This window comes from Mauremys mutica, chromosome 11 (genome assembly GCF_020497125.1).
Source record: "Mauremys mutica isolate MM-2020 ecotype Southern chromosome 11, ASM2049712v1, whole genome shotgun sequence".
Taxonomy (NCBI): Eukaryota; Metazoa; Chordata; order Testudines; family Geoemydidae; genus Mauremys; species Mauremys mutica.
Window position 1 is genome coordinate 74,500,641 of NC_059082.1, and position 24,025 is coordinate 74,524,665.

The 24,025-nt window shown below is 52.8% G+C and overlaps 1 protein-coding gene across 9 annotated transcripts in view; it reads left to right on the top strand.

Annotated features, from left to right (window-relative positions):
* ELFN1 (extracellular leucine rich repeat and fibronectin type III domain containing 1) overlaps nucleotides 1-24,025 on the top strand; it is a 269,209-nt gene that overhangs the window by 79,123 nt on the left and 166,061 nt on the right. The window contains exons 1-2 of one of the 9 annotated variants that reach the window (XM_044979030.1): nucleotides 13,307-13,475; nucleotides 13,922-14,196. The exons of 5 other annotated variants lie outside the window; for them this stretch is intronic. The gene's annotated coding sequence lies outside the window, so the exon portion shown is untranslated. Of the gene's footprint in view, nucleotides 1-13,306; nucleotides 13,476-13,921; nucleotides 14,197-19,700; nucleotides 19,853-20,578; nucleotides 20,638-21,062; nucleotides 21,148-24,025 lie in introns of those variants that run through there. 3 more of the 9 variants (XM_044979033.1, XM_044979032.1, XM_044979034.1) reach the window with 3 other exon arrangements.

Sequence of the window (24,025 nt, forward strand, 5' to 3'; positions counted from 1 at the left end):
CTGGGTATACTAATGATTAGACTATTTCTCTAGTCAATGTTAACATAAGAGCTGGGACTGAACCAAATCCCCTAACGTGAAGTTTGGGGTGCTGGAAGTCTGGATTCCTGTCTGAATTTCTGGCGTGGGCCGATCTCCAGTTATGATCTGTACTCTGCTCATGTTGTTTACTGCTGTCGCAGTCTCCTGCTTTGCAGACTCAAAAGGCCTGATTTTTTCCAAACATCAGAGCATCATAAATCCAAGGCTGTGGGCAAAAGTCTGCTTGCAATTGAACGCCCAATTTGTGTGCAGATTTCCAGCAGTGTGTGCACAAATGGACATTCGATGTCCAGTTGGCCATTTGCAAACACAAATATCCAAGTTGCATGAACAATTGTGGTAATCAGTCATGAAAATTGAGTGTGTCATTGCATGTGCATTTTTTCATGTGGCTCTTAGCTTTCAGATGCTTTGAAAATCAAGTCTAAAGACCCCTCTGGGGCTTATCTTCTGAGAGTTGGAATCTCTGGCGTGTTTTATTAGCTGTATAGTTACATGGCCTTAGTTGGTATTGTGCTACTTTATTTTGTATGGAGACAAACCCAGAGACAGTTTAATTCACAAACACTCACTCAAAGGTGTCCTTTCATTTACTGCTTTTATAATCAGCAATCTATAAATGCTCAGTGCACCCAAGGGGATTACTAGGTCTGAAGAGTTTGCATATCTAGTGGAATAACTGTTCCTATTGCCAATGTGCATCAGCTGGCTTGTTTTTTTCCCCTATCTCAAAGAAATACCATTTTAGCTGAGGGGCTTTTCTTTGTCCTTTCACTCTCCCCGCAGCTGTTGACAAGCAGTTCATGTATTTATTGAACTGAGTATAATCATAATTCTTGGGAAGGTGTTGCTTTGAACCCAGAGTTGGGAAGCAGCTCCTTAATTCTAAACCCAGCTCTTACACGATTCCCTCCGTGGCATTGTGCAAGTCATTTAACCATTCCATGCCTCCATTTTTCCCTTCTGTGAATGGGGCTAATAATGCATACAGGAGTACTGATTTACAGATTGCTGAGGACTCATCAGTTAGTGTTTAGAAAGGTGAAAAGGTTTTGAAGGTGAAAAATACTATATAGGTGCAAAGTAATTCTGTTCTTATTATACATTGTGTTTATATAGCCACTTTCTTCCAACGATCTCTAAGCATTTTACTAACATGAATTCATGCAGGTACATATCATTATTCTAGCATACTATATATGACTAAAGTGAGCCTATGGTCATACAATGAGGGGAACCAAGCATGGAACCCAGGAGTCCTGAGTTAAGAACGTAGCTGTTCTAGTAACTCAGCATCCTTGGAATAGTTACCTGTGGCAGGGTGGGCTAGGTCCAGAGACCCTCTCCTGGAGCCCTCATGGCCCTGCAACACCCTGTCCCAGAATAGAGCAGCGAGGAGTCCTCCAGATAGCCTAGAGTGGCAGTAGAGGAGCGGCCAATCAGAGGGGCTGATGGAGCAGCCAATCCGAGGCCAGAAGGGCCCTATATAAGACAAGCAGCAGAGAAGTGAATACTGGGCGACTGGAAGAAAGAGCAACAGTACCATGGACAGCTCACTGCAGACCGGATTTAAGCCCAGGGAAGGCTGCTGAAGACGAGATGCCTAGTGGGCAGGAAGAGCAGCAGAGGGAGCCGATGACCTAGCAGATCTTGTCCAGCTTCTGTATGGTTGTGCCAACAGCATCAACTCAGGTCTGTGGCAGGGTTGTAGACTTGGGCTGATGGTTTCCATGTAGCTGCTCTGATTTGGGATGGACTCAGTGGGAATGGGTTGAGAGGGAATAGTTCACAGACTTATTGGTAAAGGGTGGGATGCTTTTTAGCCAAAAAAAAAAGCCAAATGTATTTTAAAAAAATACTAAATCACCTATGTCTGGTATTTATTTTCGTGAAAGGTCTTGACCCTACCTGAAGATAATGAAAGTCCTAGGGACTGAGAAAGGAAGGCTCCTAGGATAGATGCTGAAAAGGCTTTTGGTGGGCTTGCTCAGTCAGGTGATAAAGAAGGCAGCTCTATTGCCCATCTTCCAATCTCTGTAGCAGCATTAATGTTGCCCTCTTCCACATGGGAAGGGGACAGGCATAGCAGAAGCAAGATGATGTTTCAGAATATAGGAGCCAAATGCCAATCTCATTGCAAACCTCTGCAATCACGGGGTTAAAAGGGACTGCAAAGGCCCTCTAGTGTAACCCCCTGCCAAGATGCAGGGTTTGTTGTGTCTAAACCATCCAAGACAGATGGTTATCCAGCCTCTTGTTGAAAACCACCAGTGAGGGAGCTTCCACAACCTCCCTATCATGTATTGCCCTAGCAGCCTGCAATGACCTCCAGACTGGCCCACCACTACTGCCCTCTGGATCCAACCTAACACAGCCCAGCTCCTGCCTTGGTCCATTCCAACACCTGCCATAACCCCCACTCCACCCCAGCCTATCACACTGCTATACCTGCCATCCACAGTTCCTTGCACACAATTCTCCCCCCAACCTGCGTGGGGCCAGTGTCTCTGCTATTCCCCTCCCTCCGGCACCCCTGCCAGTGTTTTAAGGCTTTACGATGGTAACAAGTCTCTCGCTGTATGCCTTTGACAGTGTTTGCCAATTGCCAATGTCAAAAGCTCCTCTGCTATACAAGAAGCATTAACACGTTAACTAATTCCATTCTTTCCTTTAATTCAGCTGTTAAAATGCATCTTCAGCACTGGGTGGTATTTCTGAGCTTTATAGAGTCTTCCGTTAGCATGGATAGGGTGAGATGATTCTGTCTAACCTTGCCAACAGGCATTCCATTCCGTAACAGTGATTATACTGACGCCGCCACAGGTTGGAATTCAAGGTTGTGTAGAGCTTTCTACAGAAGCACTGGGTAACTGTGAGCCAGGGGAGAGAAAGGAAACCCCTGAACATTCCCGTTAGGTGACGCTGGGTACTGCCTCCTACTGGGACCTCCCTTATGTGTTAACGCTCATTTTGTCACACCTCTCAAGCATCCACACTTTTACCCTCATCTCACTCCGGTTTCCCAGGACTAAGCGATCCATCCAGCTGCAGGTTTGGGATGGTGATAGGGTCTGCCATGCTGTTTGCTGCATCAGTCAGGAAAGCCAGGAGGAGGGGGAGGAACTGAGACCTGCATATGGGGAAGGTAATTTTCAAACTCAGGTTCCTGAACTAAGGTAGCATTTGAATGTCCAGTATGTTCAGATGGGTATCTAGGCATAAGCAAGAGGGGTTTTCCACCAAGCTGTCCATTTTAGCATGGGAATGCAGGATTTGGCTGTCCTGTGAAGGTGCCCAAGTTTGAAAGTTGGGCCGACAGTATTATCCCCACCTGCCACGCTTCTATAAATGATTTCTTGAGAATATGTTCAATTTTGGACTGCACGCGTTAGCTAGAACAGTTACCTTCACAGGTAGCACGTGCATTCAGGTCATTCAAGTCCAGGGAGGAGATAACAGTGGTCTTGTCAGAAACTATTGATGCAGATTTGGGGCCAGTTAGCACTGCTTGAGCCTTATGAATAGAACTGCTCAGAAAATGTGGGGAGGGGAGGAGACAGATAATTATTTAGCGTATTCTCTCTCACTATGAAGCTTTTAGTAAAGTAGATATTCTCCAAACAATCGTCTCTGGAAAACGCCAGCCATCCTGGTACACTGAGCATACTTCCTTCTAGGACTGCCTGAATTCTATTCTACCAACCAGGTTAACATGACAGGCAACAAATACTCAGGAGGTTAGGATCCATCCCTCACTGTCAGACCGACACTTGTCCTCCAGCCGTATCCTTGGAGGTGACATTTAAGGCTGACGTTGACTCTTCACAAATAATCTTTCCATTTCACATTAGACTTTTATGAAAATACACAGAGAAGCCAAGACAAGGTGGTGAAACTGCAGAGAAGAGCTTGAATTTGCATTGCAGAATGTCCCCAAAGGAGCCAGTTGCTAGTATCAGATAGTCTCCTTCTATCATAGGCACTACAGAATAGACTATCATGTACTGTATGCAAACTGTCTTCCTTGTAACAAGTAGCCGTGAGCGGATATTCTTACCTAGTATATGATAGCGTAATTGTGTGGGTGGGAGGAGGGACAGTGCATGTTTCAGGGGGATTTGAGGGTTGTGGCAGTGTTGAGTACAGCTCTGCAAGCAGGGATGTGTGGGAGACCATTCGGAGGTTGTGTCACTGGAGAAAGGAGTCGTCAATGTTTGTCTCAGTTCGAGGCTGCTTGGGGGACAAGACTTTAGTGGCAGGCAGGTGTTGGTGGGAAATGTGATGCTATGTTGGAGGTCAGCTCCGTGTAGACGTAAGATGGAACAGGGTACCAGGTGTAGGTGTGGGTTTATTTAGAACTGGGTATAGGAAGAAATGAGGGTCTCTGTGAGATTGAGCATGCGGAACTAGGGATTGGAAAGCGTGTATGTGGCAGGGGGTCAGCACATACCTTAGGCCCTATCTCCTGACAAGGCAGTGATAGCCAATTGATTGCATTTATCCTTAAGCTGTGACCATTATCTAAAGGAACCTGAAGCAAGACTGGTTTTTGCCTGGTTTTGTAGCCATGACTGCAATAGGCAGACAGCTATTAGGACTAATAAGAAACTTGGTTACAGTGTTCATTCAAGGCCCGAGTTCTAATCCCAGCTGAGCTACTGACTCATTGTTTGGCCTCGGGCAAGTCATGGGACCTCCTAGTGCTTTAGCCAACCCCGCTGAAAAATTGGGTAAAGCGCAGGAAATTGACTGCAAACCAGATGCTGCGTCTGAGCCAAACGTCCTGGATAAATGGATGGCAAAGCCAACTTTCCTGGGAAGTTATAGGGTAATTCCTCCTAGTTAAAAAACAAATCATTATTACTGTAACATGCCCAAGCCAACTCCATGAAGAGAGGGAGTCTCACAGCATGACTCCAGCTTCCACTGCATAATTCCTGTGCAATCTCTTTCTACACAATATTGCACAATATTGCACTGCATTAGTAAGGGGGTGTGTGTGTGTCTGTGTGTAACTGCTCAGTATCTTTCTATGCAATACTTCACTGTCTTACTGGCTATTATTCCAACTGCACAAAGGCCCATTGAAATTCATGGTGTAAGTCACCCATTTGTTTCCTTTGAGCTTTGCAGGATTGTTCTATGCAGCTTTATGCATATCATTTTTACTATGCAAAGTGAGGGTAATGGCTTTACCTGCTTTCTTTTAAAGCCCTGTGAGCCCGTCGGCTGAGTTTTGATTATTTGTTCTAAGGTTTGGGAAGGGGTGAATCTGAGCTCCTAAGAAATTTATGATTTGATGCTGTGTAAATAAAAAATCACTTTCCACGTGCATTTCCATAATAAAAAATGTGGTTCTTGTCTGGCAGGCTTCCAGCCAGGTTTCTGCTTGCTACAGTGGGTGACAACTGAGATAGCAAAGGGACTTTATTATGAAAGACAGTCTGGGTTTTATGGTGAAAGCACAGGACAGGGGATTCCATCTGTGACACTGGCTTGTTGCACGACATCTTGGACTAAATTTTCAGAAGTGTCCACTACATTTGGGAGCCTCAATGTTTGTGTCCCTAATGTGAGACCCCTAGAGTCTAATTTGAACCGCACCTGAAGACAAGTTATAGGTACTCAGCAGCATGTCCTCAACACCTCAAACAAACAGGTCCTAGGTGTCTCAGAGCAGGCACCCAAAATCAGTGGCCACTTTTGAAAATGTAGGCCTTAATTTTGCCATGCCTCAGTTTCTCCAGCTGTCAAATGGGGAGCTGATATTGTTCCTGTTTCCCGATTGGCTGATTTGCAGTCCATAACAAACCAGCCTGGTAACTTGAGAACATTGCATCCAAATAGACAATTTGAAATTTGTGCCATGGTGATTAGCTACAGAACACATTTTGAATTGTATATTTGCTTGTAACATTCACTGTTTGAGAGGTCTTGCGAACCAAAATTATTCACTGAAGGAATTTGTGAATAATTCTGAGCAACAAATACATTCGAGAACTTTTCATTCTCTTCGCAGACAATTTTCAAACAGGAAGAAAAGCAAACTTCATTGATTACATTATTCACTGTGAATTGTTCACTCAGCTACTTGTTTGATGGTCCTCAGGTGGAAGGTGCTATACCATCTCTGTAATATTAACATGTTGTTTAGGCCCATAATGTAATGCATTATGTGTCTCTTGTGTGCCCTGGACTCAAAACCTTTTAAAATTCATCATTCTGTCACTCAAACTTTAGAAAAACCCAAAACTTGAATCTTTGGTTCTGGTAGTAAATGATCACAGTTCTATGCCATTGTAGAGTGGTAGTGGGTTTATCAGCTAACCAACTCCCATCCTCAGGCCTCATAAAATGTCCCCTGAAACCAATGGAAGCCATAACGGACAATTCTGTTGCCAAAATCTGAAGTAAAGCAACAGTGTCACATTGGCTTGGGCTAGGTAAGAATACGAGTATGGCAGGGAGATGGCAATCAACACCTTCCAAGCTGAACAAACCCAAATCAAGCCTGTGACATTTCATTTCCACACTTCAAAGAGTGCGTTGCAAACAATGGAAGAGAGGGGGATGGGCTAGCTCAGGGCACTGGTAAGAGTCTTAAACCTCTAGCACCTGGGTTGATAGATACGGACGGTTTTTACCATCTGGTTGCTCAGTGCCCTAGGTGAAATAAGTTTAGTGGTCTCAATCCAGTTTCTAGTGAAACCAGTGTCCATACAACTGGAGACTGACTGTAGTGCTTCAGAGTAGACACCACCTCACCCGCCAGGAGTGGTTCTTCCATCTCTGTAGTATCCCAAGAGGCGGAAGTTAGGTCAATGGAAGAATTCTTCTTTCAACCTAGCACTGATTAGATTGGAGGCTAGGTCAGCATAGATCTGTCTCTGGGTTGTGGCTTTTTCACACCTCTGAGAGATGTAACTATGCCAATGTAAGCTCCCCGTGTAGACCAGCCATAAACCACTACTCCAATTGGTGCCAACTGCCACTCTTGCTGGCAGTCTCAGGATGTGTCTACACCACAGCAGCACAGCTGTAGCACTGCAGCTGCACCACTGTAGCATAGACACGTATTACAGTGACGAAAGGGGTTCTTCTGTGATTAACTGAATCCACCTCTCCGAGATGTGGTAACTAGATTGAAAGAAGAATTCTTCCAGTGACCTAGTGCTGTTCACACTGGGTCTTAGGTTGGCTTAACTATGTTTCTCAGGGGGGTGGATTTTTTTGCACCCCTTAGTGACACAGCTAGGTCGACGTAAGTTTGAGGTGTAGACCAGGCCTCTGCTATCAGACCAAGAGAATGGGCCTAGGGCTGGTCTACACTGAAAATTTATATCAGCAGAGCTACATCTCTCATGGGGCGTGAAAAAGCCACACCCCCTGAGAGAGACAGCAATGCCGGCCTAACCCCTGGTATAGACAGTGCAAGGTTGATGGATGAAGTCTTCCATTGACCTAACTACTGCCTCTCAGGAAGGTGGATGAACTACAGGATGGGAGACCCGCTCCAATGGCTGAAATGAGTGTCTACAATGCTGCAGCTGTTCCACTGTACAGTTTTAAGTGTAGCTATATCCGTAGAGACTGAATCATCCTCTAACCAGCCTTCCAGGTCATGGTTGGGCACATTGGCAGGCCAGTGTGCTAAAGCATGCCCTGTCTTTGCCCATGGTGTGCTTAAACAGACACGCAGTTGCCACACCTGGCCTCTTTCACTGCCTCCAAACTGACTTTTTTTAAAAAGTTTTTGAAGACACAATGGACAATAAAATCAAAACCAATTAAAATCTATACAAACGCATCCAGGCTGTCAAGTTTCCAGCAGATGTGATTTGCCCCGGGTGCAATATTAGCATGCTGAAAAATTGGAGTAATGATGTGTGGAAATATTTATCCTCACAAAGACTGAGCATCTTAAAATACAGTTTTCTGAAATATATTTTTTTGTGAAGACATGCTAACTCTTTTCCCCAACAGAAAGAGTTTGGCTCTGTAAGGCTCTAGTCCACTCAGAAGACTAAAAGCCTGTAAAATGTCATCTTTTGTTTTCCAATTAAGCTGATGATTTTAAGATAGAGCCTAAAACTCTCTCTCTCACAAACACACACAGCATCTAACATTGAAAAAAACTCATCTTTCTGATGTTGCATAGCTCCCCTCCTCCTTGAAGAGTGCACTTTGACCCTTTCATTCTGTAACAGCACCTCCTGCTGGCAGAGGAGAATTGGCTTCAGAACATGGGCTCATTCACTCTTTCCACTGACAGAAAAGTGTTTCTATTCCCAGTTTTTCTTAGAAGGAAGTGACTGGTGGAGATTCGAGATGCAAGGCCAGATCTTCAGCTGGTGTAAATAGACACTGCTCCATCAACGTCCATCATTGGAGCGCTGTCAATTTACAAGAGCTGAGGATCCAGCCCACTGTATTTTTATTTGCTCTAGAGCTGGTATCTACTATTATGTCACAAGCAGCGTTTTCCATTTTTTAGTTAAAGCACATTGTCAAAAAATTTTATTATTTGTACGCACACACAATCAGTAGTTTTATGCATTAGCCTCTTGAAACTAAAATCTGCGGCAAGGCCAATTTGACTTTCCTCTGCTGGGACCATATAATGGTTTGCTATTGTAATGCGTCCCACCAGTGCTGCCTTTTGACATTTATTATTTTAAATTACTTGAAGCATTTGCTTCTGGGGAGGGAACTCTTCTGTAATGGAGTGTGAGGTTCACCTAACTGAGGTACACAGCTATTCTGCTCATTTACAGTGGTAGCCAGACTAGGTTAGTTCCAGTTTGAGAGCATAAGAGAGTGAACGCTGCAGACAAAAGTATAAGGAATACAAATGTCCCCTTTTTAGTCTTGTCTGTGTCAACTTTTAACCATTTTAATTTTTCTTTGAGCACAGAGGTTTTTATTATTATGGTAGCACCTTGATCCCAACCAATCTGGATCGGGGGCTGGGAAGGGCCAGTGCTAGGTGCAGCATAAACACAGGGTAATAGACAGTCTCTGCCCTGAAGAGCTTACAGTCTAAACAGACAAGACAAGCAAAGGATGGGAAAAGAAACAGAAGCACAGAGAGGTGCCCAAGGTCACACTACAGATCAATGTCATTATTCTACCCAATTTATTATCCAAAACCCACTTTGCACAGTTAAATGGGCCACTGACTAGCCACTGGTCTATCATGTACATCCTTTGCCAATTACTTTATCCAGTCTCACGTGGACCAGTTGATGTGCAGAGGCCAGCATGAGAGCTGTGACAAATAGCTCTCTCATTGCTACTCCACCTCCACATAATCGGGTGAAACAGCAAATGTTTTATTAATCACCTTCTATTGGTTATTGCTTGCTAAATTGGGTTAGGACTTTTTAGAACCTGCTGTGTCAACAGTGTGTCTATTCTGCTGCTAAGGGGAAACTGTCAATCCAGCTTTTTCTGATCCCTGACATCTTCATTGTATCATCTTTCCTCCCCTCCGCGAGTGTAAATAGATCAGTCATCTGAACCAGACTATATCTTATTTTACGTCTTCCTGTCTTTAATAATATTATCAATGTCTGATTTAGATCTTACTAAATATAGGGCTCGAGGCTGTACAGTAGTCAGTTCCTGTTGGATGAATGCATTTGGAGCAGCTTATTTAGAAGTCCCTATTTCTTTTTCTTTCTTCAGTTATCTCGATTTGTAACGATGTTCTACCACCAGGCCCTGTTCTGTGCACCTGCCCGCCTATCAACACTTACAAATGATGTCCTTGTAACATTTTTTCATTTATCTAGGGGAACAGCGGGTGGGTTTTTCAAAAATGCCTATAGGGGATGAAGCATTGAAAGCCCATGGGAGCTAGGTACAAACCTGACCTTTTGAAAATTCCACCCCTAACAAACTGATCGTGCCCAGGGATAAATAAGGTGAGTGATAAACACTGACCTTGGCTGAAACTCTCCAGCCCACCTACTTCTTCAAATGGCTGGGAGACAAGATGGGCCTTGCAGCCTGTTGAGCTCCAGCATGGCACTAGAGTAATGCCTCTGCTTTACGGTCACCTCCCAGTGGCAGCCTCCCATGGGGTTTCACAGATCTCCCATTTTGAGGGCCTGATCCTGCCTGCCCTTACTCACCTGAGTAGTCCCATAAGCAGCACTGGTGTATTATGCCGCCCACTAATGCTGCTGGAAGGGAAGCTGCTGTACCAAACTAGGCTTTGATTAGCCGGCACTATATCACAGTGCGGGGGGAGAACAAAAGAGGAAGATGCCAAAGAAAAAGTGCTCAGTGGGGGAGTGCGCATGGTACAGTGAAAACATTACTACGTATAGTTCACATTATACTGCATCCAGAGATGGGATCTGCCTAAACGGAGGCCTGGATCCACAGACCTCTCTGTTTAAGAGCCGAGAGGCACAGGATAGTGCACTGAGCAGCAGACTGGCCAGCTAAAACCGCACAGATATCTGTGCACCTCCTTAGAACATAGAGCCCAGATGCAGAGATCCACATCTCCAGCTACCCTTTTCTGTTCCCCCTTCCCCATGCAGGCTAAAACCAGCCTCCTATCCCCCAGTGCGCACACGCAAACCTGGAACGCCTTGAAGACTGAGTCGTGAACTTGACTCAAAGGTTATTTGGTGAATCGGGTCTTGTGCAGCCATCTTTGGATGGCCAGTCCAGGTGGAAGCCCAATGGCAGCCATTATTAATGGGTTTCACTCTACTTCATGTAACTTTCCCCCCAGTCCCTGACCAATGCATTTATCAAATGCCTCAGAGATCTGTGGATCCAAGCAACAGGCCAAAATTAGCTCAGCTGCTTATGTTGCCTTGAAGAAAGGTTATGGGCAAGTTACTCAGGGGCTGGATCTGTTGCCCATTGGGTTGATTGGGGGTTTTCTATTGACTTAATTGGGAAAAAGGAAGAACCCTGAACTCCTCTGGGCCTTGGTTTCTTCCCTCTGTAAAATGAGGCTAACAGATTAAAGGTGGGGCCCACCCCATCTGTAAAGTACTTTCAGGCCTCTGGCTGAACAGCATGATCCCATGGGTATGAGCTGAGTTCTACTCTTGCCTCTACCATTGACAGGCCATGAGACCACAGGCAAGTCATTTAATCTCTATCTCCCTCCCCCATCCTGGCAAAAAGGGGATAATTATAGCTGCCCAGCTCTGTGAAATGCTTGGAACTGAAAAGGAGCATATAAAGGCAGGTCTGTACAATGCTCAGTCCAAAAGGCCCCTGGCCCTGCAGGTGCTGCTGCAATACAAACAGTGATGATTGATTAATTCTATTCCTCTAGTAGTGTCAGTAATATGAATTAGAGAGAAGAAACACCAAAGCCATCAAATATCAGTACAAGGAGCAGGCTTCCAATAGGGCCAGAAGGTCAAGCCAGGGCCCTGGAGCAGAGAAGGCCTCTCAAGTAGAATAGGACGGGGTGCATCTTCCTGGGCCAGTGGTTCTCAACCTGTGGCCTGCGGGCCGCTTGTGGCCCAATCAGCACAGAGCTGTGGCCCATGTGACATCTTCAGGGCCAGACAGGTAGTATTGGATGCAGCCCACATAACACGTTGTGAGCCATGTAGGGGACCCACCATGGTAAACAGGTTGAGAACCACTGGCCGGACAGACCCAGCCTTGCCCCTGTCCATCATCCCCCCTTTGTTTGGATGCTGCCTTCAGAAGCCCCTGTTTTGAACTTGACTAAGTAGCACCCCAGGTTGCCAGCTGTCAGCTGGAGACCCGCCACCATCTCACTTGTTCGCAGGCTGTCTCCCAGCTTTATTACATTTTGCCTCATTTCTTGGCTGTATTTTTATTATTATTGAGCCAGAAGAAACGAAGAGCCCAGCTCTCCACTATCTCGCCTATCTCTTTGCATCCCCCCGCCCTTCCAGGGCTAATGCTGCAACATGCCTGACTCAAAGGCTTGTGTGGCAAATGCGTTGCGCGTCTTTTGATGTGTGTGGAGGCCTCTCTGCGCTAGACACAAGTTCTCCAGCTCATTAATTCCCGGAAATGAGAGGAGTAATGGAGAGGAAAGCTGCTCTTTCGCTCCTAGGCAAGCCACGAGCCCCTTTCCCTGAGGGCTGCATTTTCTCTCAGCTAAAAGTGTGTCTATTGATTTGGTTCTCGCAGCTAGTAAGTCTCAATCCACGTGTCTGATCCGCGGCGGTGGGGTGAATTGTTCTTGGGAGCTTGGCCGATCCCGGTTTGATTTCGGCCGCTGGCTGCGAAAGGGGGGGCCCTTGGGCACTTCACCACGCCGAGAAGGGGCCCGCTCGCTTTGCAGCGGAGGGGAGGGGCTGGGAGAGGCCAGGAGCTTCACCAGCAGAGATCTGCCCCGGGCCGGAAAAGCTGCTCTCGGCCCCCAACACCTGTTGAAGCGCGTGGGACAGAAGCAGGCGGCATTTCCAGCAGGCAGTGAAGGGGGGGGGAGATTCCTCCCCGGGGGGGCTGCTCCAGCAGGTGCTGCAGCCAGAGCTGCTGGGGATTTCCCCTCCTGGGGTGAGACGGGCCTGGGGGGACTTTGGGTTTAACAAGAAACTCCCTCCTCCCGGGGGGGAGGGGGGATATGTGCTTACCCCCCCCCGTCCCACCCCAGGAGTTATTAGAGACACGGGGGGTGGGGATCAATCACCCTGTTACTGCTCCACCTCTTGACCCGTCCCCGGGCCTCCCCGCTGTTCCCTTTCCCAGGCGGACCGTTGCGAGTCCACCCAGCGCGGGGACAAGTCACCCCCCGCCCCCGGGCTCGCTGTGGGCTGGCGGGTCCCGCCGGGCTTTGCAGCGGGCTGGGCAACCTCCCCGCAGTGTCATTTGCTCCTCCGCGTGCGGCGAAACTTCCGCCCCCGCGCTGGGGACTGGCGACACCGCCGCGCCCGGGCTGGGCTGTGCCGGCAGCTCGTTTCCCGGGAGAGCTCGGCGGGATGGCGCTGGGGCTCCGGAAAGGGCTGGAGGGGCCGAGACACTGCTACAGCCCCAGGCTCTGGCTCTGCGCCCGAAGACTCCCCTAGCCAAGGTTGCCCCCGGTGCCGGGCCAGATCCACCCCCAGCGCCGCGCCCCCGGCGACTCCCCTGCTGCGTTAGGCTGGTGATCCCTTCCCTCTCGCCCCGGCGAATCCCCTTCTCTCCAGGACAATTAACGAGCAGCTGCTTCAGCCTGGCATCTCCTCCAGACTGCGCCTGCCGGAGGCGTGGGGTGGGCCGCTAATGACCCCGGAACCGGCCGGCTCCCGAGTCCCAGCCAGGCTCGGAACGGAAAGGAAACAGCAGCCCGAAAAAGTTACCGTGAAAGTTTGCAGGGAGCCCAGAGCCTGTGCTGCGGCGGGAGGACCGCGTCTGTGCCTCTCCCAAGCCCGGCCCGGCCCGGGGTTAATCTCCCTCCCTCCCAACGTGGGGTTTTCACTACAGCCAGCTGCAAGGTAAGGCCTGGTGAGGCATCCAAGCCCAGCCTGCCAGCCAGCAGAGGCGGAGAAGTTTGGGGCAGGCGAGGGAGCCTCCGGCTGGGGACGGGGGGAGGAGGCTTTCCCCGCGGGGAGCTCCCCCCCCCCTTCTCATTTACAGACGCCTCGGCCAAACAATCTGATTAGAAGCTTTGATGCTTCAACTTCGCCTAACGCTCCATTGGATCCGCCCGCGCCTTGTGCAGAAGTTACACACCCCCTTCCCCCCCCCCTCCTCCCCCGCCCCGCTCCCAGCCCCTCCCCCCACTCGGACTCCTACATTAAACCTTTGATCACGCTCGGCAAGAATGTGCTACTACCTAAGCGCGGGGCATCGCGGCGGCTGGATGGCCCCTCTCCAGCCCCAGACCGCCTTGGAATAGATTGAAATAACCCCCTCCCCCCGCCCCCTCCCCCCCAAACAGCGGAGCCCAGCGCTTTCCACCGAGGCTCGCCTGGCATGAATCCCGGTGCGTTTCCTGGATCTTGGAGGTTCCTTGCTTGACGCAGTGAGGAGCTGCAGCCCGCTCTGTTCTCAGGCCGAGTCCAGCCCTGGGATTTGTCTGTTTGAAATTTGCCGTCTGGAGTGGGAGCTGCCGGCGCGGGGGGTGTGGATCGGCCGGCGAACGTGTCCCCCCCGGGCGGAGATCAAGGACCATCCGGCCCGGCCGAGGGACCCCTCCCCCCATGTCACAGGCAGGTAGGTGAGCCGGGCGGGGCGGGATTGCGAGGGAGGGGAGCGGGGCCGGCAGCCGACGCCGTGTCCCTGGCTTCCCTCCCCTGCCGCAGTACCGGGGCAGCGGGCGCCCGCTCGCTCGCCTTCCCCCGGCGGCTCCGGGATCGGCCGGCGAAAAGGGCCGCTCCGTACGGTGCGCCGGGAGCAGCCAGCCCCGGTGCCCGCCCGCCCACCCAACTGCGCGCTCCCTTTGCAGCTCGACCCCTTCCCCGGCCAGCGCTGCCTCCTGACCCCTTCCCCGCCCCATGCCGCGGCAGATGTGGCCGGAGATAAGCCCTGTCTCCCGGGGCTCTCCCCGGCCAGCACTCCGCCTGCCGAGCCGCCCCTGCGCCCTGGGAGCGGCGCCCAGCCGAGCTCGCCCCCTTTGCCGGCAGGGACGCCGCGATCGCCCGGCGCAGCCCGCGGGTGGCCGCACCGGCCCGCCCAACTTTCCGACGCCCGGCCCGGCTGGCGGGGCGAGCTGCGCGCTAAGCTCGGCTCGCCCGCCGCCTGGAGCCCCCGGGGCTCTGCGGCGTCCCTGGCGGCTACCTGGGTCCTGGCTCCGGAGCCAGCGGGCAGGTTTCAGCACCGGCGGCCGGCGGACAGCTCCCAGCGCCCCTACCCCGGAGCATCTCAGCCGCGGAACCCCGGCGCCCTGGCAAAAGCCAGGGGCAGAGGGGATCCCCCCCCCCCCGGCCCAGCAGCGAACAGGGCTCCCCAGTTCCGGAGGCGGTGGAGTATAAAGAACCGGGAAGCCGCTGCCTGCAGCCCTCCTCTTCCTCCCCCACCCCCAGCTCAGAGGCTGGCCCCGCTCCGCTTCGCTCCTAGCCGGAGTTAGGTTTCTCCCTAGCCTCCGTGAAGCTAATGGTTCCGCCTGCCTCTCCCCGCACTTTACTCAGCCTTAAAGTAGCTCCCTGAGGCCTCGCCCCTAGGAAGGTTAATGCAACTGTTGCCTTCAGCGAGGTCTGGGGATCCGGAGCTAAGTGGGATCCGGAGCAAAGTGCGATCCGGCGCCCAGTGCTGGGTGGGGAAAGTTGTGGCCCTGTGGAGGCGGAAGCTCGCAAGGCTTCGCGGGGCTCACTGTCTGCCGGCAGAGGAGGGAAGAGTTTTGCAACCCCCACTAAAGTGTGTATGTGTGTATACGCGCGTGAGTGTGTGCGCCTGTGTGTGTGTGTGTGTGTGTATGCGGGCGGGCGGGCGGGCGGGCGGGCGCTGTAGGGGTGGGTGGATAATAGCGATATGCCCAAATGTTTCTTAACAGCCGATTGAAATCTTCCTGACAGGTTAACTTGTGCTCAGATAAAGCTGTTTACTGATCGCTTTGGAACTTGTCGAAAATGACTAATGACCTGACGGTTACTATTCCTGAGAGACTGCAACTCAGCGATTGTTAGTCCTGCAAATCAGGGGGGCTTTGCTTGGGTTTTAAAATTCGGCTTTCTCGGCGTGTGTGTGTGTGTGTGTGTGTGTGTTTATCAATAGATTTCTTGAAATCACACGTTGCTAATTTGCTTCTGAGTTGGCGGCGCTCCGCTCCAACTCCCCACATGTCCTCTTTAATATGAATTCTATTTTTGCAGCCAAAAACGTGCCACACATATAGTTTTAATTAAACGAACAAGCAGGAGGGGGAAAAAAAACCTCTCTCGCAAATGTGGGCTTGGATTTTAATCCCCTCTTATCCCGGGTCCAACAATATGTGACTCTAATTGAAATGAGGACTGCAGAGAGTTATAACCTTGTTAAAGGAAACACGTTACTATTGAACCTTAAATGCTCCTCTCTTCTTGGCATCTCATCCTCTCCCCCCGAAGAGTCCCCTGGAGTGGCTAAGTTTTAAAATAACAATAAAAGCCAGGCTGGACAGATGGACAGTCCATCTCTTTGATTGGTCTCCAGTGGGGTTTTCTCCTCTGTTAGACTGTGTAGTTCCAGGTTGTACAAGAGATTTCGTTGCTATCCGATGAATGCATTGCGGCTTTAATTATAATGACAGATGTTGCTGCAAAGTTCCATCGCCGTAACAGAATTAATGATAAACACAGAGGGCCGAGGAGCTTGCCAATCAGGGAGCCCATTGTTAAGCCGCAACCAGAGTTGCCAAGTAATGTTCATGATGCATTTTAATGAAGCCAGGCCAGTCCCCCCTTAGCCCACTGCCCAGAACCCACCTCAGCGTGAACTAGGTCTTTAAACCCGGCCTGGACACACACACACAAACACCCCGCTTAGGCTGGGCTCGGGGAGTCTCTTGGCCAGGCGCTGCACACGGATGGACCCTTGAAATCTCTTCCAGTCCATTTAAAATCTCTGTTGCTTTACAGCTCGATAGCCCCAGAGTTGCTGTACTTGATGCACTAAACGAGTCATGCCGGTCCTGCTCGTTATTTATTTAAAGCTCGGGTTTCCTGGGTGTGCGGCGAAGGCCGCTTGTCCCTGGTCGGCCTGGCTGTGCTTGGCGGGGGTGGGAGGAAGAGACCGCTGTGCTGTTACTGTTACTCTCCTTCACACTCCGTTTCATTGGAATAACAAACCCCTCATGAGTCCTCACTTCGGAGCTGCCTTCGACTGACTAACGCCCTCCATCCTCGGCACAAATAGACCCGCTTGGCTCGCGGGTTGCTGTTTTCCTCTCCCCGGAAATGTCAGCTTCCCTGCGACCAACGTGCCACCTGCTCCCGCGAGGAGCAGGGAAGCGACTTCTGTGCAGCAGGGATGCAAACCCAGCCCTTTCATCCCCAGCCCCAGCCCGCGTCCAATTCCTTCCAGCCCTGGACGGGGCTGCACCCCCCTCGCTGCTGCAGCTCCGGGGGCTGAGCCCTTTCGCAGCGGGTGGTGCAGATACGTTCCCTCTGGCCGCTCCGTGCCCCCCTTCCCCGGAAGGAATCGCTGGGAGAGCAGCATTTGCTGCTGTCCAACGTCCTTGGCTGGCTGCGCGCGTGGCTTACCCCTTCCCTGGCTTGTCAGGGCCTCCCTCGCCTTCTCCTTCCAGCCTGATCATCAGCCGGCCTCGCATGCGCCAAACTGTGCATTGATCCATTTGCAGGGGCAGCGCTCCGGGCGCGTAACTTGCCCGGTTTGACTAAATCACCGGACGGCTCCTGTCTGCAGCGCTCACAGCTGCCCTGGGGCCGGCCAGGGGGCTCATTTGGGCCGAGGGGTTTGTTATGTGCGCCTTGTTGAAGTGGTGGGGACGAGTGCCAGGGACTCGGGAGTAGGAGTCTTGGGGACTCGGGAGTTCATGACAAAGAACGTGAACTTCTCCCGTTCCGAAGCGCAGCGCGCTGCGCGCTGATCCTCTCCAGCTCTGCTCCTACTCCGAGCTGTCCGGGAAGCTGCTACCACCGACCTTCCAAACTACACCACTGCTCCTGAGCGCCGCCTGTTAGCCCGGGCTTTCTCCCCCGGCCTACAACACAGCCAAATCCACCCGCGAGAGACTCTTTCTCTTCCTACATCATTGCTCCGTGGCAGGGCGCTTTGCATTTGGAGGGTCAGAGATGATCCAGTCTGTTCTGTCTCTTGTAATGTGGGGACTTTCAAATGGCCAAATTCCCTCTATTTCTCAGCGCCTTGGGCCCCTCTCACAAATCAGCCTGACCCAAAGTTCTTAGCCTGTCAGTCGCCCAGCTTCCTAAAGCCCTGAGCCCAAGGTCTGGCACCCCGTGATGTCACAGACCACACAGGCTTTTCTGTTGTGGTGATGTCACTCTGCTCTTGTGGACACTTTCCTAGGAGGGCCAGACAGCCTCCAGAGTTGGGTCCCCATCTCCTCCCAGCGTCCATCTCTCTCCAGCTCTGCTTGGTATTTTGCTCCTGATTAAACTCTGTATCAATTACTCGCCCTCCTTCGAGCTCTGAGCTGATCATTGCTGCATTAGCCACGCCGGCTCAATCTCGCTAGCTATCGCTTTTCCTAATGCAGAGCCTGGAGTAGGCTGAGAACGCCCAGCCCAGGGGTTCAGCCCTGGTACTCCCAGCTGGGCGCCTTTCCCTCTCTTGATTTCCGCTCGTCAAAAGGTGCTTTTGTCAGGTTTTCAATTTCTGCAAGCAACAGGCTCGCCCAGTGGGGGGAAGGTACAAACAGCAACTCAGAGGATAGTGACCTTTTAGCGCACTCTTCATTAGAGTACACTTTCCTTGCCCTTTCTGTAATTACGGTCCTCGAGATTTAGCAGCAGGCACCTTCCCTCTGCCCCGGGACCAACCTCCTTCTGTTAGTTTGCTGCGTTTGCATCGCCAGTTTGCACCGTATTAAACATTGACAAGTTTGCCGTGGTGAATAAAGAGATCATTAATATAAATGGATTCCGGGGTTGCAAAGGGGGTGCCGCCGTATGTGTAAATGACAGCTATTGCGGGAGCCGTAGGGTGAGCAGGCGGTGCCTGGCGAGGTGCATTTCGAATGATTTCTGAATGTTCCCAAATTAATGGGTTGTCGCTCTGAAGTCTCCGGCAGCGCCAAAACACAGACGCTGTGAGGCGGGGGAATCGAGACGCCTTGAAGGGATTGCAGGCGGCAGGCTTGTTTGAGAGGTTCCTCAGCTCACCTTACATTTACTGGATAAATAATTAGGCAGCATTTTTCTCTCGCTCCCCCAATCTTAGGAGGAAGCTGCATGGCCAGTACCGAAGCGGGGTGAGTAGCGGAGGCGGCTGCGCCTGCTGATCCGGGCCTGGCTGGGTCTGCGGGGAAAGCGGAGTTCATCTGCCCCCCTCTGCCCCCAGCCACACCCAGAGGCTTTCAGTCCAATGCTCGGGGCGCGGCGCTGGGAGACGGGCCTGTCTCAGGAAGCGAGGGGAAGGAATATTAGGAGAACGGGCCTGCCGCGTTGGCTTGTCTTAAAATCTTTATAGCCGCATCTAGTGGATTTCCAAAGGCAGGGACTGCAGCCAAGAAGCGTCACATAAAGCAGGTGACAAGGCCCGGGCCACAAATCCCGGCGTTTCTTGAGCATCCGACAGCACACAAGGCTGCCCAGACTTCGCAGGGAAAGGTCAAAGGCCGGGAATCAGGGAGCCACGTGGAAACGGACAGGGGTACCCGCCAGACAGACACTTCACAGCGTTGTCTCTCCCACGCTGTACTGGCTGCATATCCCTGTCCCCTCCTCCCCCCTCCACACCCACTCACCCCCCCCCCCCAGCTCTGTTGAACCGGGAAATGATCTTGCTTGGACCCTTTACGCTCTGACCGGCCGCTCAAAGCCCTGCAAGAAACTCTGGTGGCGGGCACTGAGCGCTGTGTAATTAGGGGAGCGTGGTAAGAGCTGCTCTGCCTTTGCGCCCGGAACAGGGACGAGGGGTGTGAACGCATCGCTGTGCCGGTGCAGATCTGGGGTAGGATGCCTAGTGATTGTTGCGCACGCACACACACACACACACACACACACACCCGGTTTCAGTGCATTTCTTCTGGGGGCCCTTCTTCCTCCGGCTCGCCCTCTCTCCCCCATGCATAAGGCTTTATCTCCACTCGCGGTCTCTGGGATTGAGTCAGCTCCTTTGTATGCCGCTTGAATTGGCCAGCTGCTTTGTGGAGAGAGGCTGAGATCGTGCTGGGAGTACAGAGAAAGAGAAAAAATCAAAGCCTGGGCTGAAAACGGGACAGGAAGCATGAGCTCGGGGAGGAAAACAAAGAGTAAGGAGCGAGGGAAGGGGAGCTCTCTGGGGAGCTGGCTGGCGAGCCGGCCAGATGGCCCCCGGCGCAGGGAGACGGTCTCCCTCCTTAGCCCAGGGGCAGACGGACAGACCCACTGGCCCTGGAAAGGCCCTTCTCCCTGGCCAGCGCTAGGAGCTCCCGGGGGGCGGTGTCGGGGGTCGGGGCTGGCTGTATTCACAGCCCCCGCGATGTGCTCATCAGGCGGGTGGTTGGGTACCGCTGGGGGAAGGCAGAGGCAAGTCCGGGTTAGGGCGACCACGCTGACGGGCGCGGTATGAAGAAAGGAGAGGGACGGACAGCGAAGGATGAGACCAGGACAGGGGCTGATCAGCTGGGGAGAGAATCTGCCCCAGCGCTGGTCCGTGTGCTGCAGAGACACCCCCACACACACCCTTCTCAGGTCAAGCGGGACAGGTCACCGCCGGCTAATGCCCCCCCCCACCCGGGGTAACCTCCATACCCAGCATCCCGGTCCCTGCTGCCCTCCCCCCCTCCCCCATTTCCTCTCCGGGGGGGGGGCCTTGCTCCCTGGCCGGCGTGTCCCCCCCTCTCCGGCGCGGGGCTGTGAGCGCGCTCTTCATTCTAATGAGACAGTCGCTCCGAATGGGCGAGGCCTCATTCGCTCTGCCTCCGGGAGGCAGGGGCCGGCCGAGGGCCCGATGGGAGCGCGATGAACGAACGAATCTCCATAAAGAGCCCCGAGCGGGAGTTAGAGCGCGGAGGAGGCAGAGCGGGCAGCAAACCTGGGCTGGCCGGGAGCGCAGGTAAGGAGACGGCTCCCGGACGGGTAACTCCTGCTGCCAGCGCGGGTCCACGCCGGGGCAGCTCCTGGCACACACCCAGGGGGAGGGAGGCGAAGGCACCAGGTGCGCGAGTGTCCCCAGGGCTGGGTGTGGCTCGACAGCTGTGGGTGGATATTGACCAGACCTTCCAAAGCCCCGAGCTCGCCGCAGGTTTGCGTTGCTCCCAACAGGGGCTGCTGGGCTCTGTGCAAAGCCAGGCCCTATAGAGGTGTGTGGGGGGGGGGGGGAGGGGTTCCCCCTTCAAAATGTGGAATTGCAAAAACTTCCAGGAAGTTTCTCCACTGGCTCGCTCCCTTCTCCCTGCCGCCTTCCGTCCCCTCGTGGCCTTTCCGGGGGGCTGGGTTTAAGCTAGAAAGACAAAGCGGGGGGGGGGGGGGCGAAGTGGACGAGCAGGGAGGCTCGTGGCTTTAACTCTCCAAGGGCGGAACAACCTCTTTCTACCCGTCCGGCATGGAAGTGGCTTGGCAGGGGGTGAGCTCCAGAGTGCACGGGGAGCGTGTGTGTCTAGAGCCATAGTTCTTTGAGCGCTGTGTGCCGGGCAGGGACGGAGCCTGTCTCAGCGGCACTGGGGCAGTGCCGGCAGGGCAGGAGGTCTCCCCTTGCCTGGCAGGGCAAAGCACCGGGGGAGAGACACCCAGCCAGGTTGCGGGGCTCCCTGTGGAGGAGGAAGCGCGGGGCTGTCCTCGCTCACACAGGTAGTTCCCACAGGACTTGCTTGGGAGCGGGTGCTGCTTTCGCCAGCGGCGCTCAGATCTGGGGGCTCTCATCCTCCCATCTGACACGTGAGCGGGGCCCATGGTGGATTCTCAGTAATAATCCCGGGGGGGGGTTACGGGGACGAGGCTTCCCGGCGCTGTGTTTGCTGATGTTTGCACCCTTGGCGACACAAAGCCGAAGGGACAAGTCGCTGGAGCTTTCACACGAAGCCATAAGCAGGCAGCTCGTTCCCTTCTGAAGGGGAAACCACTTGTCCTGATCTTAAATGCGAAATCTCATTACCATGCGAGATCGAAGAAAACAGCCCCGAAGGCTCCCCAAAGGCATTGATCTGCGCGTGTAACTCGCTGCATCTTCATTACACTCCAGGGCGCAGATTTGTGGGTCCCTGGCCTCGCAGCGCAAAGGCTGGGAGAGCTGGAGGAAAGGCGCTTATTCCTCGCCTGGCTGCAGGCCGGCGCTTGGCAGCAGGGCTGTCTCCTCTCCGACGGCGCTAATCTGTAGGGCTAGGGGGCTGGGATCGCTGGGCGGCCAGGAAGCTGCTCCGGCCAGACACCTGCTGGGTTCCGGACCCTGCAGGGACTTCCCGAGCCGGCCGCTGCCTGCGCAGCGCAGATTGGTGGCGGAGGGGAAGCGGGGGATCCCATGGCCAGGCCCCAGATGCCAGGAGGAGCTGGCTAGCGGGATGGAAATGGCAGCTCTCCCTAACCCCCGGCGGCTGATACCTTCTTGGGGAGGCCTGTGCTCGGCCTTGGCGAGACAGCAGTGCCCCCCTGGCCCCGGCTTTGCCATTTCTCCCCGACGGCTCCTTCCAGCTCGCCCCTGCCATCTGCAGAGTGGGGCCAGAGCCCTGTGCAGCCGCGTCCCCCCCAGGTTAGGGCAGGGCAAGGCGTGTGTAGGGGGACAGACAGCTATGGAGCAGCGTGGTTTTGCCTGGTCTGTAGCACCGCGCAGGGACTGGGCAGAGCTGGCCCGGGGCCGGCGCCTGGCGAGCCCCCTGTTGTGCCTGGGGAGAAGTCATGGAGCCGGGGAAGGTTGTAACGCAGCCCGGCCCCGAGAGGCAAACGCGCTGTCTGCAGCCAGTGCAGGACCCGCCACAGGCTGGGCGGCAGCGCTTCCTCAGGGGCCGGCTTTCCCCGCCTCCCCCGGGCCCCTCTGTGTCTCTCTCCTCTGCAGCCAGTGGTGCTCGCAGCAGTGTTGGTTTGCACTTCCTGGCTTCTGGAGCCACAGGCACTCTCTGTGCCTCACCGACTGTCTCACGCTCAGACACCCAGTGACACTGACACACACACACCTGGACTCTTTCTCATACCGTAACACTGACACACACACTGTGACACTGACACACACACCTGGACTCTCTCTCACACACACACACACCTGGACTCTCTCACATCCACCCACTGTGACACTGATACACACACCTGGATTCTCTCTCTCTCTCTCTCATACACACACACACACACACATTGTGACACTGACACACACACCTGGACTCTCTCTAACCCACACACTGTGCCACTGACACAAACCGATTATCTCACAATCCAACACAACGTGACATTGGTATACACACCCAGACTCTCAAACTCCAGCACACCTTGACACTGACACACCCACACTGTGACACTAACCCGCCCACTCTCTCACACTCCAAAACAACATGACACTGGCACACACAACCCAACTGTCTCACCCTCAAACACCCTGTGACACTGAAATACACACTCCTACCCCTTTGTGCAACATGGAGCCTTTTAAAGTAACATGAACACACACCAAGGGGATATGCGTGAGAAGGGGTCACCTTCCCAACCCCTCCGAGGCCCCGGGGTGAACTCAGTCCTGGGCACTCCGGCTGCTATTTCTCCAGCCAAAGCCCCAGGCTGAGGCTGTGGCAATCAATGTACAGGAGCTCAGTGAGCACCGCTGCTAGCTTGTGAGAAGCTTCCTGCCCTTCCCTCAATGAGGTGCCCTGAGAAGGGATTGCTAGTGCGCTTCTGCTTGGCTTCATTCTCCACTCGAGCAGTCACTGCATTAGGATTTGATTTTTTTTCCACCTTCGAGTCCCAGCCAGATTAGATTATGGATTTGGCCGATTTCATGCAACTGGGGGAGGGAGGAGTCCGAGAGAGAGAGAACAGGATCCCCTGGAGGGGAGAGAAATCATATCTAGATAAGAGCTTGTTCTCCATGTCTGCTTAACGCAATCCTGTTTGATCATCAGGCAGCACAAGATCTAAGGCCTCACCAGGAAGGATTAACTAGGAAAGGTCAGATTTCGCGCTCGTCTGATGTGTGAGGAGTATTATTCTGAATGTTGGGGATTATTTATTTGTTCCCTAGTCCAAGCAGAAACAAGCAAACAAACAAAAGCCCTATGGTCACAGCTCCAAAGATTTGTATAATCTAAATCTGGCTGTGATGCTGCAGTGTGGGGAGGGTAACAGAGCAGCATCAATAAAGTCTTGTCTGTCCCTGGGCTGCAGGGTTCGGTGGCCAGCAATCCGCGCAGCTGCATCAGTGCAAACTCCAGGGGGTGGGGGGGGATCTCTTTTAAAAGTCTCTTTTTAAATCTCTCTGCTCCACCAGCACTAGCCTTTGCTGGCCACCAGCTACTGAACTGAGGCTA